The 15,313-nt window shown below is 43.4% G+C and overlaps 1 protein-coding gene and 1 long non-coding RNA gene across 2 annotated transcripts in view; one reads left to right on the top strand and one right to left on the bottom strand.

The window, feature by feature from the left end:
* LARP1 (La ribonucleoprotein 1, translational regulator) overlaps positions 1-15,313 on the bottom strand; it is an 89,697-nt gene that overhangs the window by 65,683 nt on the left and 8,701 nt on the right. The window lies entirely within an intron of this gene.
* Positions 3,535-5,628, top strand: LOC121819663 (uncharacterized). The gene is made up of 2 exons (XR_006060003.2): positions 3,535-3,834; positions 4,967-5,628. It is a non-coding gene; the product is annotated as an uncharacterized LOC121819663 (long non-coding RNA).

Below are 15,313 nucleotides of genomic sequence, written 5' to 3'. Positions count from 1 at the left end.
GGCAAGAATACTGGAGTGGGTTCCCATTTCCTCCTCCAAGGGATCTTCCTGACCTAGGGATCAAACCCGCATCTCCTGCATTGCAGGCAGATTCTCTGCCACTGAGTCACCTGGGAAGTCCGACTGTTCCCATAATAATATGGCTAACCCTCAGGGTTTCTGTAAGTATGATTACCCCCATTTTACAGATGAGGAAGTAGGCTCAGAGGCTGCCCAAGCCACCCAATGAAGTTAGTAAAAGATGAAGAATAGATTTGTAAAGTTCTGATAGAAAATCAATTTTCTTTTAACGCATTCCCCACTCTGAGTTAAGAGATAGGCAGCATACCATGGCCTCTTTCTAATCTATCCTACCTACACAGCTTCTTCCTCCATTCCTACTCCTCTCCCTAGTGTTCCTGAACTTTCTCAAGTGGTCTCCTGTGGGCTTCCCCACCAACTAACTGTTCTCCCTGCCGTGCAGCCTGCCATGCTGCCTGAGCCAGTTCTCTGCTTCTTTGATTGATGGGCCCTGCCTTTGCTTAAAATCTTGGCGTGCACACGCCTGCCTGTCCTACTGCTTTCAGCCACACAGCCTACATGCCAGCAACAGTCGACTACTCACTGTTTCTTTTATCCTTTCATTCAACCAATATTTACTAAGCCATCTGCAATGTGCCAGTTACAGTCCAGACCCTGGACATGGAAAGGTGAGCAAGACACACAAGATCCATGTCTTCAAAAAGCTCCTATCTAATTCCCTGTGGGCCCCATGCTTTCCTGCCTCAATTCATGTACTTTCTCTGTGACAAAGCTGTTCACAGTGAGGTCCTGAGTATGAATCCCAGCTTGACCATCTCGTGGCTTCAGGAGAATAACTTTCATCTCTCAAGCCTCAGTCTCCCCATCTGTCAATTGGGGATGATAATACTACTTTCCTCATAGAACTTCTGTGAGTCTTAAATGGGAGAATGTGTGTAGTTTAAAAGTACAATGCCTGGCACATAGTATGTCCTAAGTAAATATTACCTTTCATTACTTTTATTACTGCCAATGATGCCTTCCCATTTCCACATACCCAGAGTTCTACTGGTCCTTCAAGGTTCAGCACAAAATTACAACTTCTTTACAAAAATTTAATCTCCATAGCTGGAGTAGATTTCTCCCCCACTATTAACTCCTAGTGACAATTTCCATAAAATATTTAGTACTTTCTATCTTCAGTTATGGCTAGTGATCAATATGCCTTATCCTCTATCTAGATTATAATATATTTCTTGAGGGCAAGGATTATACCCCATCCTTCTTAGTGTTGTTTATAGTAATCATCACTGCTGCCTTTACACAGCAAGCCCTCCATGTGTTTTCTGGACAAGGGAATGAATGAATGAATGGATGCAAGGTCATACCTTATCACTTCAATGTTCTGGTAACTAGAGCAACATTGTCCAGGGCCAGGTACTAAATTTTATACATTTATTTATACATAAATATATATATAAATTACTTAATATATATACTTTAATTTATAATGTATATAATAAATTTATTATGTATAAAACATATAAATTACATATATACTTTTAAATGATAAAATATAATACAAAATAGGCTAAGTTTTGCAAATAGAAAAAAAATTTAAGTCTAGCAAAGCAGAGCCCACATACACGCGCACAACCCAGAGGCAATCACAGTCAAGCTGGTATATTTTCTTCTAGTCTCTTATCTATTTGTATTTTACATAGCTGAGACTATACTGCACATTCCACAGCTTTATTTTTTTTAACACTGTATTATCAGCATTGTCTGCACATCATTGCAAATCCACTTCACACAGTCAGTGGGGGTCATCTATTGAGCACCTTTGGTATGCCTTACCTCTCTGCAGCCCACCGTCTATTTGTTCCACACTGCATTTCTGAAAGGGCTTTCATGGAGAGAGGACAGATGTGATTGTCCCCTGAGCCTCACAGAAGTTCAATGACTTGCTCTAGGATGCTGGGGCAGCAGAATAAAGATCAGAACTTCAGTCTCTCCCATCCCATTCTAGGCTCTTGCACCATACCACAGGAAAGAGAGAGAGTACACATCAAAAGTGCAAAACTCCCATAGCCAAAGGAAGGTAACTATGTTTAAACACTCCAGGGTCAAGAAACATCCAAGTTCATGGGGACAAGTGGAAACCAGCAGTCACAATGAAGGCAGAAAGCAATTTTCCTGGCAACATGATCATAACTGTGCTCCAGGACAGAAGGGCCCTGAGCTAGGGACTGGAGTCGAAACAAGAAAGGGCAATACATGTTTTCTGTCCTGGGGCAGAACACTGTGTCAGCACACTGCTCTCTTCACAGATCACTTGCCTGTCCTTCACCTCTGGCCCAGAAAAAAAGGGCACAGGGTTTGGGGTCAGAGTTGCATTCAGGCTCAGGTTTGCCCACTTTCAAGCTGTGTGATACCAGGCAAGTTGCTTCACTTCTCTGAGCTTCAGTGTCTCCAGCTATAGAATGGTGAAAAGTGAAATACTTGCCTCATAAAATTCAGAGAACATTAAATGAACCAGTATTTGTGTAAGGGTGTTATAGTCCCAGCTCTGCACTCACCTGCATGTTCTTTCACCTCTTTTTGCCTCACTTTCTCATCTGTAAAATAAGAGATGATAACAGCACCCCCCTCTTAGGGTTACTGTGGGGACTAAGTGAGTTAACACTTGTAAGGTGCTTAGAACAGTAACTGCTGAATAAATGTCTACTATTGTTGGAAACAGGAGGGTGGTCACTGGCACAGAGTCAAGGCAACCATTCTTCAAATCTCATGAAGAAAGCAGAGACAGTGTTACCCTAATGTATAGATAAGGAAACTGAGGCTCAGAAAGATTAGGTATTTATCTGGACTCAGGCTGCTAGTTGGGGGCAGCTCCAGGACTTCTAAAGATTCTAAATGCAATGCCTTCTCCTCCAGATAATATTCTAGCTGTGGGAAGCTGCTAGCCCTCTGGCCAATTTCAGCCCACAGACATGTTTTGTTTGGCCTCCACAGTATTTTTTCTTTTAATTGAGTTGAACTGTGATTAGATGGGCCCAACACACACTGGTGGGCCTCAGGCCCCAGCCTCCTCTGGTGCTAGGTCCTCCCAGCCAACGACCTGCATTTAGATCCCTACACAGGCTGATGCCATGCCAGTCACTAAACACATGGTACAGACACGTTTAAGAGACCAAGGGGAGGGAGAGAAGAGCACAGACCAGAGGGACAGGGAAAAGGTGGTTAGGGAAGACTTCTTGGAGGTGGCTGTACTTGAGTTAGGACTTAAAATTTAAATCTGGGAAATATCTAGATTAAAAGGGAGGATAGCATTTTGTGACCTTCAGGGAGGTTTATGAGTTTCCCTGCCAAGACTTCCTCAGGCCTTTTCTTTGGTTGAGAAGAGTGAAGAAATGAGTGCCCTTTTATCTCAGATGAGGTCATGTGACTCAGGAGGTCACACTGTCAACATCTGTTGATTGGATTACTGATCTGTGTCATCATCCCTAAAGACTCCACACAGCACAGGGCAACAGGAAGGAGGTGTGATTACCAAAGTAGGAACTCTGCCTGTCTAACCATGGCCATCTGGAACTAAATATCTTTACATCTGAGCAGTCTTGATAGCAGTTTCTAACATTTCACACCTCTATGGCAAAGAAGATGAGTGCTAGCTGTAGGAATGAGGTGGGGAAAGGCTGTGGTAAACTAGTAAAGCTGCCTGACTTCCTGTCCCAGTGGCATTCAGAGAGGTCTGCCGATCCCCACCGCATCCCATAGCACTGGACTTTCTGGATCTGTGACACATGGACGGAATAGGGAACTTCAAATAACGTGAGTGCCCTAATTACCTGGGCTTCCTTTGTGGCTCAGCTGATAAAGAATCCTCCTGCAATGCAGGAGACTTGGGTTTGATCCCTGGGTTGGGAAAATCCTCTGGAGAAGGGAAAGGCTACCCACTCCAGTATTCTGGCCTGGAGAATTCCATGGACTACAGTCCATGGGGTCGCAAAGAGTCAGACACTACTGAGTGACTTTCACTTCCTTCCTTCACGTCACTTCCTTCCTAATTACCTAATACAGATAGAATGTGTAGTGATCACTAAAGACAAGGAATAGCCGGGTTAACTTTGCCCTGATAGGATTGCCTGGTGGGTTTTCTGCAAGCCTCCAGGGTAACAGGGCTCCCAGGGAGCCCCCGCATTGGGAAAAAGCAGGAAATGTTATAGCGTGTCATGCATAAGCTCTCCCATGGCTTCATAGTACGATGAAAATGAACTCCTCGCCTCTCATCTCGGCCCACAAGACACCATGTGTTCCAGACTCCATCCACCTCAGATTTTCCCTTTCTGCTCCTCTCCCCTGCCCTTGCCCTGTGCCAGCACCTCCAACACGGGGAGCTCATCCCTGCCCAGGGGCACTGCCTGGAACACATCCTCGCAGCACAGACACACAAACAGCATATGCGTATACTTCAAGCCTCAGCTGAAACGGCCCTTCCCAGAGAGACTGCTTTTGATCAGCTTGGCTGCAGTACTTCATGTTCTTGATGACACAGATCACAATCTCTGATTTTATACGTGTACCTGCTTTTTCCCATTTCCTCCACTAATGTGTAAACTCTGTGAGCCTGGAGCTTGTGGCTATTTTGTTCATCCTTAGTGTTCCCAAGCACAGTGTGTGGCACAGTAGACCCTTGGTATTTTGTTGAAGGAATGCTGTGTGGTCTCTGGCAAGTTGCTTCCCCTCTCTGGGCTTCAGTATCCCCACATGTGAAATGCAGGGGCTGGATGAGGGACTGCAGAGAGCGCTTGGCACTCTGACTGTGGTTCTGTGACTGACGTCTGGGCCTTGGGCCCAGGAGTGAGCCTGGCATGCAGCATCTCCACAGTGCTGGACACAGGCACTGATTTAATCAGCCGGTGGACAACCTGTAATTTACTGTTCTGCTATCCTTCCTCCCTAGTCCCTCGGCTGAAGACCATGCTGTCAGATTTCCAAGATGATCCACGCATAGCCACCTGTTCTCACAGCTCACTGATCCCAGTGCCCACGAGGAGGGGATGGTTGGCAGGCAGGACAGGCTGGGAGAGGATGTTCAGTCCAAGAGCTCGAGAGCCAGGAGGACTTGTCAACGTCATGAACTGAAAGACTGGGATCTGTGAGAGATTTCATCAAATCCTACACTCTCTGGTAGGAAGGGACCTTCTAGGACAAACCACCAGCCCTCTGCCTCAACCCTACCTGCTGTAAACACTGCTCAGTAATGATCACCATCACCTTGATTCCACTCGAAGTGCCCAGAATAGGGGCCTCACTGCTCTCAGAGCTGTGCATCTTGTCAGTGACCAGCTCTGTTTAGAAAGCTTTTTCCTCAGCAGCACAGTGAAGCAGGAGGCAATGTAGCACAGGTACCAGGGCTAGGGCTCTGAGCCAGGAAGCCTGGGCAGAGTCTCAGCTCCACAGCCTCCTTGCGTTGTGAGCACCAGCAAACCAGGGGCCCTCTCTGTGCTTCCACCTCCTCTTCTGTTAAACAGAGAGAACCCTCACTGGGCTGTTGGGAAAATCACAAGTGTTAATATCTAATGGGAAGGCAATAAATTGTCTGTAACTGTTAAGTGCCACCTATGAATGTTGTTCTTGTTGTTATTAGAGTTTCTCGTTCTTCTTGGACTCTGTTCTCTGGGTTGGTTGATTTGTCTGCAGAAGAGATGGTGGGGCACAGCCCAAAGGCATAGGCTGAGAAATCAGAGGGGTGTGCTTGCTGGTGGCTATGAGAACATTTCACATCATCCTTCCGGGCCTCAGGATCCTCACCTGAAAAAAGGAGAGGGAATAGTCTCTGTCCTGCTTCCTTGTCACAGAACCCATATAGAACAAATGAGAAATAGATAAGGAGGTTTTGAAAAGTGAAACGTACTATCTTCTCTTATGTTGTCAGAGAAGCCCTTTCCTCTTTCAGCAAGGCACATTAGCTTCAAAAGAGCTAAACAGCCTATTTGGCAAACAGTGTGTTTTGGGTACTTGTTGTGAATTTGACGCTAATCCCCTCAGAATCTTCTTTTATTAATGTACCAGGGCAAACAAATTTGAGAAGGGTTTACTTGCAAGCACTTGGTACATTCCTACAAGATGCAGGGATTGGTTTGGCTGATTTCTGCCATCTTTGTTTATTGTTATTATATAATTATTATTTCTTCACTTTCTCTTCTTCAGCAATTTGATTGGCAGGATCCAGATGAGGTGCATTCACTTTGCAAATATCAGCAGGACACAGTAGCTCTGCATACTCTCAGGAGTCTTCTGTGAACTTTGACCAATACCTGCTGTGTCACGTGGACTGAGAGACAGCCTCCTCATTGCAGGGAGAGAAGCCAGGGCCTAGGGAGGTGAGGGCAGCAGCCCAAAGTCACACAGCTGGTTAATGCCAAAGGCTTGACATGGTAACCAGGTCTCCTGACTCCAAACTCTACGCTCTTTCCAACAGTTCTGTGGACCCCTGCAATTTCTCTAAATTAGCTGACTGTGTATCAGAATCTTGTAATTCACAGGGGTTCATGTTTGTCAAAGCTCACTGAGTCATACATTTAAAATCCGTACAGTAAAAAGAAAAAAAGAAAAAATCTGTACAGCGTATTGTTGTAAATTTAACACAATTTTAAAAAGACAGAAAATGGTATGGCAGGGTCCCATTTCATGAGGGGGGGCAGTGTCTAAGGTCAGCATTTATGGCAAAAATAATATATAATATAACAGCCTCAAGAAAAGCCTTAGGAAGGTATTAATAGCACATAGGAGTCAGCACGGTTTCTTTGGGCATTTTAACAACCGACTGTTCAGAGGGTTCAGGTTAGATGCTGGCTGGCATGTAGGGGTTGGGATGTGAGAAAAAAAAGAATGTGTCTCTATAATAGGGTGACATTCAATGTGGTGAGATGCATATGTGGGAACCACATCTGCCAAGGGAATGGCAGCTTGTAGTATCTCACCTTAGACACACACACACACACACACACACACAAACAGGCAGACCCCCTCTGAGCAGCTTCCTGGAGCAGGTTAACCAAGGGTCGAAAGCCAGAGACAAGGACCTGAGGGTTCCCAGGACCCACCAGCGCGAGAGTGAAGTAGGGGATATTTCAGGGCCTAGCTGGGGAGGGCTGAGGGGAAGGGGTTGAAACAGGTTGGGAAGTTGGAACAATGGAGAACACCTCATTTAAGAGGAGAGGGCAGGGGTGGGAACCAGAAAAGGAGGAGGAGATTAAAGGCTTGGAGGAGATCAAAGAGACAGACAGTGGGAAGTAGCTTGGTTTTTGAGAAGAAGAAAACAAGTACCAAGGGCTGACCTGCTGCAACATTACAGAACTAGTCATTGTCCTTTGATAAGTAAACATCCTAAAATTTGGAGTGATAAGAAGCTCATCCACAAAGCAGAGTATGTCTGATGAGAGTTTATAAGTTTCAGAAAGGTTGTTAGTCATTTATACATAAAAAAGAAGATTCCACATTTCTCAGTATCAAAACTTGTTCTTTTGATAATTTTAAACATTCTGCCTAGAACTGTGTTAAACCAACCAACTCGATGGACGTGAGTTTGAGTGAACTCCAGGAGTTGGTGATGGACAGGGAAGCCTGGCGTGCTGCTATTCATGGGGTTGCAGAGAGTCGGACAAGACTGAGCGACTGAACTGAACTGAACTGAATACGTATGTTCACCTTGTACCCTTTAGGATGGCTACTATTGAAAAAGAAAAAGAAAATAAATGTTGGAGTGGATGTGGAGAAATCAGAACCCTGTACACTGTGGATGAGAATGTATGGATGAGAATGTTAAGTAGTGCAGCTATTATACTATGGAAAACAGTATGTAGCGTCTTCAAAAAATTAAAAATATATCTATTATATGATCCAGCAATTCCACTTTTGGGTATATATCCAAAGCAATGGAAAGCAGGGTCTTGAAGAGCTATTTGCATACCCATATTCATAGCAGCGTTATTAATAGCCAAGAGGTAGAAACAACCCCAAAATCAATCAGTGAAGAAAAGGATAAACAAATACGGTTCATACAAACATACAGTGGAATATTATCAAGCCTTAAAATGGAAGGAAACTCTGCCACATGCTACAACATGAATGCAACTTGAGGACATTATGCTAAATGAAATAAGCCAGTCAGAAAACAACAGATACGCTATGATTCCACACAGGTTATTTATCACGGTTATTTCTGAGTACTGATTTGTTCTTTTGGACAACCATATAATTTTCTAACTTTTTTAAATGAGCATTCTGTTAGTATTAAAACAACAACAATAAAAGAACTCCACCCCATTCCAGCCCCTGTCTTGATGTCTACAAAGCTTATAGAAGCTAAATTTGCATTTTTGAGTTTTATTTCATATGTAATTAGAAATCACTGCTAATAATTTTTTTTTGCTTCACCATGCAGGATGCGGGATCTTAGTTACCCAACCAGGAATCAAGCCCACACCCTCTACATTGGAAGTGCCAGAGTCTTAACTATTGGATAGTCAAAGAAGTCCTACTAATTATTTAAAACATAATATTAATAGTAATACTTCCTATATAGGGCAGGCTTAATCTGTGCCAGACACTTCTGCTTTTTATGAATTATGTCATACAATAACCCTCTGAAGTAGGTATTATTATGGAGCCCATTCTACATATGAGAAAACAGAGGCTAAGTGGCTGGTGCAAATTCATTTATAAATGTAGGAGCTACATTCAGACTCACAGCAGTCTGGTTTCAAAGCCTGTGTTATTGACAGCCTGACTGTTCTGCTAGGCCCTCAGGATGTGCTTATCTGTCTTCCAGTTTATGAGTGCCTTTGTCAGCCACAAACATATAATTTCTGTGTTACTTAAATTGTTCAAACAATACCTTTCCCAATGGTTATAGGATATTTCTTTCAAAGATAAAGCAAAGGTCAAGCTCCCTGCAGAAATCCCAAGCATGTAACATTCCAGGCAAGGCCAGACAGAGTGATGAATGGCAAGACTCTGGTCTGGGGCTCTGGTATCGTACCCAGGACATTCCCCTTCTTCACCTATGAACTGACGCCACTGCCCACTACGACCAATCAAGATACACGCCCACTTCCTGGGACCAATTTCAACCAGAGGGGAGGGCACTGTGTGGACAGGAGAGGCAGCCAAATATGATTTATCTCAAAAGAATGATTACGATTATATAATTAACACCTTGTATTCAGACATTTTCATCTCTAAGGATCTCTGAGAGTCTTACAGATTATTTAAATATATATCACATACATTGCTGGAGACAAAGTCTATAGTTTCAGAAGATAATTAAAATTCCTTCCCCTTTGGAATTAAGAGAATTGCCTATGGGATGAACATTATGCCCACCAAACACATGAATAGATCTAAGCCTGGGGACTCCAAACATAGGGCTAGAAAGGATCTTCAAGAGCAATAGGTACAGGAAAGATAAATTTCTAATATTCATAATACCCATTTCAAATCCCCTGCTCATGGCAGAAGTAATTAATCAGTTATAACACTCTTCCCCACTAAGCCTGGCTTTGTCCTCAGAATCTTTCTCAGCGTAGCAATTCCAGCAGCCACCACCACCATGATCAGAGCTGAACCCTTGGTCATCCTGTAGATTAGTCCACCATCATCCCTCCAGTGTGGTGGAGAGGGAACTGAAATTCAGAGAGGTAAATTAACTTGCTCAAAGTTACACAGTCAGTAATACAAAGCTGAGTTTTTCAAATGCTTTATTAATCTCCTCCTCTGCTCTTTGCTCTGCTCAAAATATATTTGGTGGATTATATGTTTTGCACTAGACTTCTCTTTCTTGAATGACCTGTTTAGAATGCCTCTGCCAATGATTTGCTGAATGATAATGGACCTGGTGCTTAACCCTTTCAGCATCAAGTGCTTTTAAGGTGAAAACAGACATAGTAATCTGGGTTCATATCCCTGCCTTGCTTACTGGAAAGCTGGGGTATTCTTTTTGAGAAATGCGAGCTGCTGCTAAAATTTATATGACTCTAGAGAAAGGAGCACACATTTTGAGAGCACCTTCTCTAGGTAAGGCACTGTGCTCCTGCTGCAGTGTGGTTCTTCCTCAGAAGTGTAAACATGAAGCAAGACATTGGCTGGCTATGCTCCTTGGGAGGCTACCTAGAAGGAGATGGCATTTGAACAAGACTTTGGAGAGGAATATGATTAAATGTTTCTTTTGATTATAAAAGAATACATGGTTATTACACGATTACTGGGACGGTATGTCAAGAGGAAAAAAAATCACCCCTATTCCCTTTGTAAACCATGTCAACATTTTATTTTTCTCTTCTAATGTCTGTTTACTCTATGCATAGGTGCTTTTTTCCTCTTTCCACATGGTTGTTAATCTATGCATGCCATTTAAAATTTTTTTATTTATTTTTGGCTGTGCTGGGTCTTCATTGCTGCATGGACTTTTTCTCTAGTTGGGGTGGGCGGGGGCTACTCTCTAGTTGCAGTGGGGCGGGATTCCTCACACTGGCTCCGGTGGACCCAGGGTGCAGTGGGCAGGCTTCTCATTGCTGTGGCGTCTCTCACTTGGAAGCATGGGCTCCAGGTGAGGGATTTCAGTAGCTGAGGCACATGGGCTCAGTAGCTGCAGCTCTAGTGCACAGACTCAGCAGTCGTGGTGCACAGACTTAGCTGCTCAGTATCAAGTGGGATCTTCCTGGACCACAGATCAAACCTGTGTCTCCAGATGTATAGAACGGACTTTTGGACTCTGAGGGAGAGGGAGAGGGTGGGATGATTTGGGAGAATGGCACTGAAACATGTATACTATCATGTAAGAAACGAAGTGCCAGTCTATGTTCGATACAGGATACAGGATGCTTGGAGCTGGTGCATGGGGATGATCCAGAGAGATGGTATGGGGTGGGAGGTGGGAGGGGGATTCAGGATTGGGAGCTTGCATACACCCGTGGTGGATTCATGTCAATGTATGGCAAAACCAATACAGTATTGTAAAGTAAAATAAAGTAAAAATAAAAAACATTTTAAAAAATCTGAATTATCTTTCAAAAATGAAACAAAACAAACAAACAAAAAAAAAACCTGTGTCTCTTGCATTGGCAGGCAGATTCTTTACCACTGAACCAACCAGGGAAGCCCGGCATGCCATTTTATATTTTGATTTTATTTAAGTTTTAATACAGTATGAGAATGCTTCCTAACCCAATAATTCTACTCTTAAGAATAACAAACCAGAAGCACATATGTGAGACTCCCTTGGTGGTCCAGTGGTGAAGAACTGCCTTCTAATGCAGGGGACAGGGGTTTGATTCCTGGTTGAGGAACTAAGATCTCTTATGCCAGGGGCAACTAAGGTGGCGCATCAACTAGACGGCCAGGCGTGCCGCTGCCACTGAGCCCACGCACTCAGGAGCCTGTGCATTGCCAGACACTCTGCATGCCACAGTGAAGACCCTCCATGCCACAACTGAGACCCCACCCAGCTAAAATAAATAAATAAATAAGAAGCACATACATGCACATGTTCACCAAAAGGCAAATGCCAGCAGTACATATTTGTAATAGGCCAAACTGGAAACAACCCAAATATCCATCAATGGAACGGATAAATAAACTGTAGTATATTCACAAAATTGAAAACAATACAGTGATGAAAAGAAACTATAATTACATGAAGCAATGTGAGTGAATCTCACAAATATAATGTTGAGCAAAAAAAGTTAGACACAAAAGGGAACACGTTGTATGATCTATTGACATAAAGTCAAAACCAGGGAAATACTCATCCTGGTATAAGATGTTAGAACAGTGTTTACACAGCTCGTGATTGGAAGGAAACACAGGGGGGGCATCTGATTACAGTTTATAAAGTATAAGTACTGGGTGAAAATGTATCAAACTGTGCATCTCTGACTTGCATACTTGTGTATTTGTCTACATATGTGCTTTAAGTCAGTAAAACATTAATTAAGTAGTTGCAGGAAAACACATTCATTAGACAGACAGGGCCAAGAATTTCACTTTGGGCAGAGGGAACAGCACAGACTCAAGAGTGGGATTTGGAAAACGATCAAGGTTGTTTGTGACAGTGGAATCGCAGTATTTTGCATGAAAAAACTATCTCAAAAGAATCTGCCTGCCAGGAGAAGGAAATGGCAACCCACTCCAGTATTCTTGCCTGGGAAATCTCATGGACAGATGAGCCTGGTGGGCTACCGTCTATGGCATCACAGAGTTGGACACAGCTTAGCAACTGAACAACAACAACACAATCAGGCAGATTGTGATTTAGGGAAATAGTTCTTGATGGAAATGTGGCATAAAATGGAGAGTGAAGTGACCTAGCAATATGGAATATAGAGTTTTGTAAGAAATTAACATTTGTGTATAGAATAATAGCTGCAAATATTCAAACAATAAAGTATGTGGCTAAAGGAAAAAAAAAAAAGAATCTGCCTGCCAGTGCAGGGGCCACAGGTTCCATTGCTGGTTGGGGAAGATTCCACATGCTACTGAGCAACTAAGCCTGTGCGCTGCAACAACTGAAGCCCACATGCCTTAGAGCGTGTGCTCTGCAACAGGAGAAGCCAGCACAATGAGAAGACTGGGAACTACAATGAAGGGGCGCTACCGCTTGCCACAACTAGAGCATTCCTAAGCAAAGCAATGAAGACCCAACACAGCCAAAAGTAATACATAAGTAAATAAACAAAGTAAAAATAAAACAACTTAGGGCTTAAAGACAACTAGATTTTTTTGCCCATAATTCTAAGAGTTAGTAATTCGGGCTGGATTCAGTTCAATAGTGCTGCTAGTCTCATCTAATTTCACCCATGCACTTGTACTCATGGAGACTGACTGACACTGGAGAGTTGAAATGACCTTTCATCCTTTTTGTCTGCTCGAGGGAAATGGATCTGGGCCCTTTAAATATCCTTTTCTTTTGCCAGCTGGCAGGGTGCTCAATTTTGTCAACAGAGGGAACTTGAGAGACATTAAAGTAACAAAGGTTTTTTGCTTTCTCATTTCAGGGTGAAGGCTCACTAGGCTCCTTCACTGCATATGGGTCACCCATGCTCAGCTCCTCTAGACAACAGCCTCTCCTGCATCAGGCTCCTGCAGGTCACAGCAGCCAGTCGCTTCTCCAGGAATCTTTGTCAAGTGATTTTGTAGTAAAGTGTCTCTAGTGAGACACTTCTCTATGAATAGATTTTCTGGTAACAGAAAGCACATTTTCAGCAACTTTCAGAGGATGAGTTCCCTCCTCTTTCCTTCCCTTTCTTCTTTCTCCTCCTCCTCTTCTGCCTTCCTATGGCACTTCAGTTATTCATATTTAGACATCCTCACCACGTTCCACGTCTCTTTTTTGTATTACATGTGCTATAGTTTGGAGATTTTCTACTGACCTGTTTTTCAGTTCACTAATTTCATCTTTAGCTGTACTTAGCTGTACAGTAAGCTCACATCCATCTTTCAAGGTCTTAATTTCAGTTACTGTATTTCAGGCTTAGAGTTTCCATTTCTAGGACTTCCCTGGTGGTCTAGGGATTAAGAGTGTGCTTCCACTGCAGGGGGTGCAAGTTAAAACCCTGGTCAGGGAACTAAGATCCCACGCATAGTGTGGCGAAAAAGAAAAAAAGAATTTCCATTTAATTCTCCTTGATAGAGTCTAATTCTCTGCTGAAATTCTCCATCTTGTCATATAATGTCTTAAACATATTGCTGCTGCTGCTGCTGCTGCTAAGTCACTTCAGTCGTGTCTGACTCTGTGCGACCCCATAGATGGCAGCCCACCAGGCTCCTCCATCCATGGGATTTTCCAAGCAAGAGTACTGGAGTGGGGTGCCATTGCCTTCTCCACTTAAACATATTAATCACATGTTTTAAAGTCCATGACTTATAATGCCAACATGTGGATCTTCTGTGGGCCTATTATGATTGTCTGTTATTTTTTCTTGGTTTTTAGCCACTTGGTCTTGTCTGCTGGGACATCAGGTAAATTGTGATTGAATGCTTAATATTGCATATTTTTAAAATTATCAGAAAATCTGAGGTCTTTGATAGTATTATCTTCCTTCAGAGAGATTTTACTTTTGTTTCTGGGAGGCATTTAAACTTAAGTCATATAAAGAATTTAATTGATTAGATGTTAGTCTTCAGTTTTTCTGGGGCTGGTCAATTTCTAACTCACTTCAACTCCTAGGCCATAGCCCTTTGGGGGTTACAACTGAAAGCCTGGAGTGTTTATTAGGGACATTCCTCCTTGGTAGATCCTGAAATCCAGTTTATATACCCCAGCTTGATAACAATTCCAGATGCTCCGCTCAGATTCTTAGCCATCTCCTGAGAAAGAGCATGCTGCTACTGCTGCTGCTGCTGCTAAGTCGCTTTAGTTGTGTCCGACTCTGTGCAACCCCATGGATGGCAGCCCAACCAGGCTCCCCTGTCCCTGGGATTCTCCAGGCAAGAACACTGGAGTGGGTTGCCATTTCCTTCTCCAATGCAGGAAAGTGAAAAGTGAAAGTGAAGTCTCTCAGTCGTGTCCAACTCTTAGCGACCCCATGGACTGCAGCCCACCAGATTCCTCCATCCATGGGATTTTCCAGGCAAGAGTACTGGAGTGGGGTGCCATCGCCTTCTCCGAGAAACAGCATACTAAAGGGCAAAGTGGCAGCTGAATAGTGGCATCTCCCTTACCTTTGGAATCATTGCCTCTCAGGTCATTCTTGTTTTGGTAGTTCTCTAATGCCTTCAAATACACATACATACACACATTTGTTTTGTTCAGCTATTTTAATGATTCCCAGTAGGAGGGTGGATCCTCAATAAGCTACCATAATTATTAGAAATAAAAGACCCTTGTTCACCCAACATTTATGTTATAGTTCTCAGTGGGTTGGAAGCATGCCTTATTCTTCTCTGTAGCGCCAAGTCTTCACTTGCTTTAATGGATAACAGTTTGTAAGCTGCTTTCAATATTATAATTTTAAACTGTAGGCAGGAACTTCCCCGGTGGTTGAGTGGTTAAGAATCTGCCTGCCAAGGCAGAGGACATGGGTTTGATCGCTGGTCTGGGAAGATTCCACATGCTACAGGGCAACTAAGCCCATGAGCCACAATGACTGAAGCCTGCACTCCCTAAAGCCTGTGCTCCATAGCAAGAGAAGCCGCTGCAATGGGAAGCCCGTGCACTGTAACAGAAAGGAGCCTCTGCTCACCGCGACTAGAGAAAGCCTGTGTGCGGCAACAAAGACCCGGAGCAGCCACAAATCAATAATAATAA

This window comes from Ovis aries, chromosome 5 (genome assembly GCF_016772045.2).
Source record: "Ovis aries strain OAR_USU_Benz2616 breed Rambouillet chromosome 5, ARS-UI_Ramb_v3.0, whole genome shotgun sequence".
Taxonomy (NCBI): Eukaryota; Metazoa; Chordata; class Mammalia; order Artiodactyla; family Bovidae; genus Ovis; species Ovis aries.
This window is presented reverse-complemented; position numbering and strand designations above follow the sequence as displayed.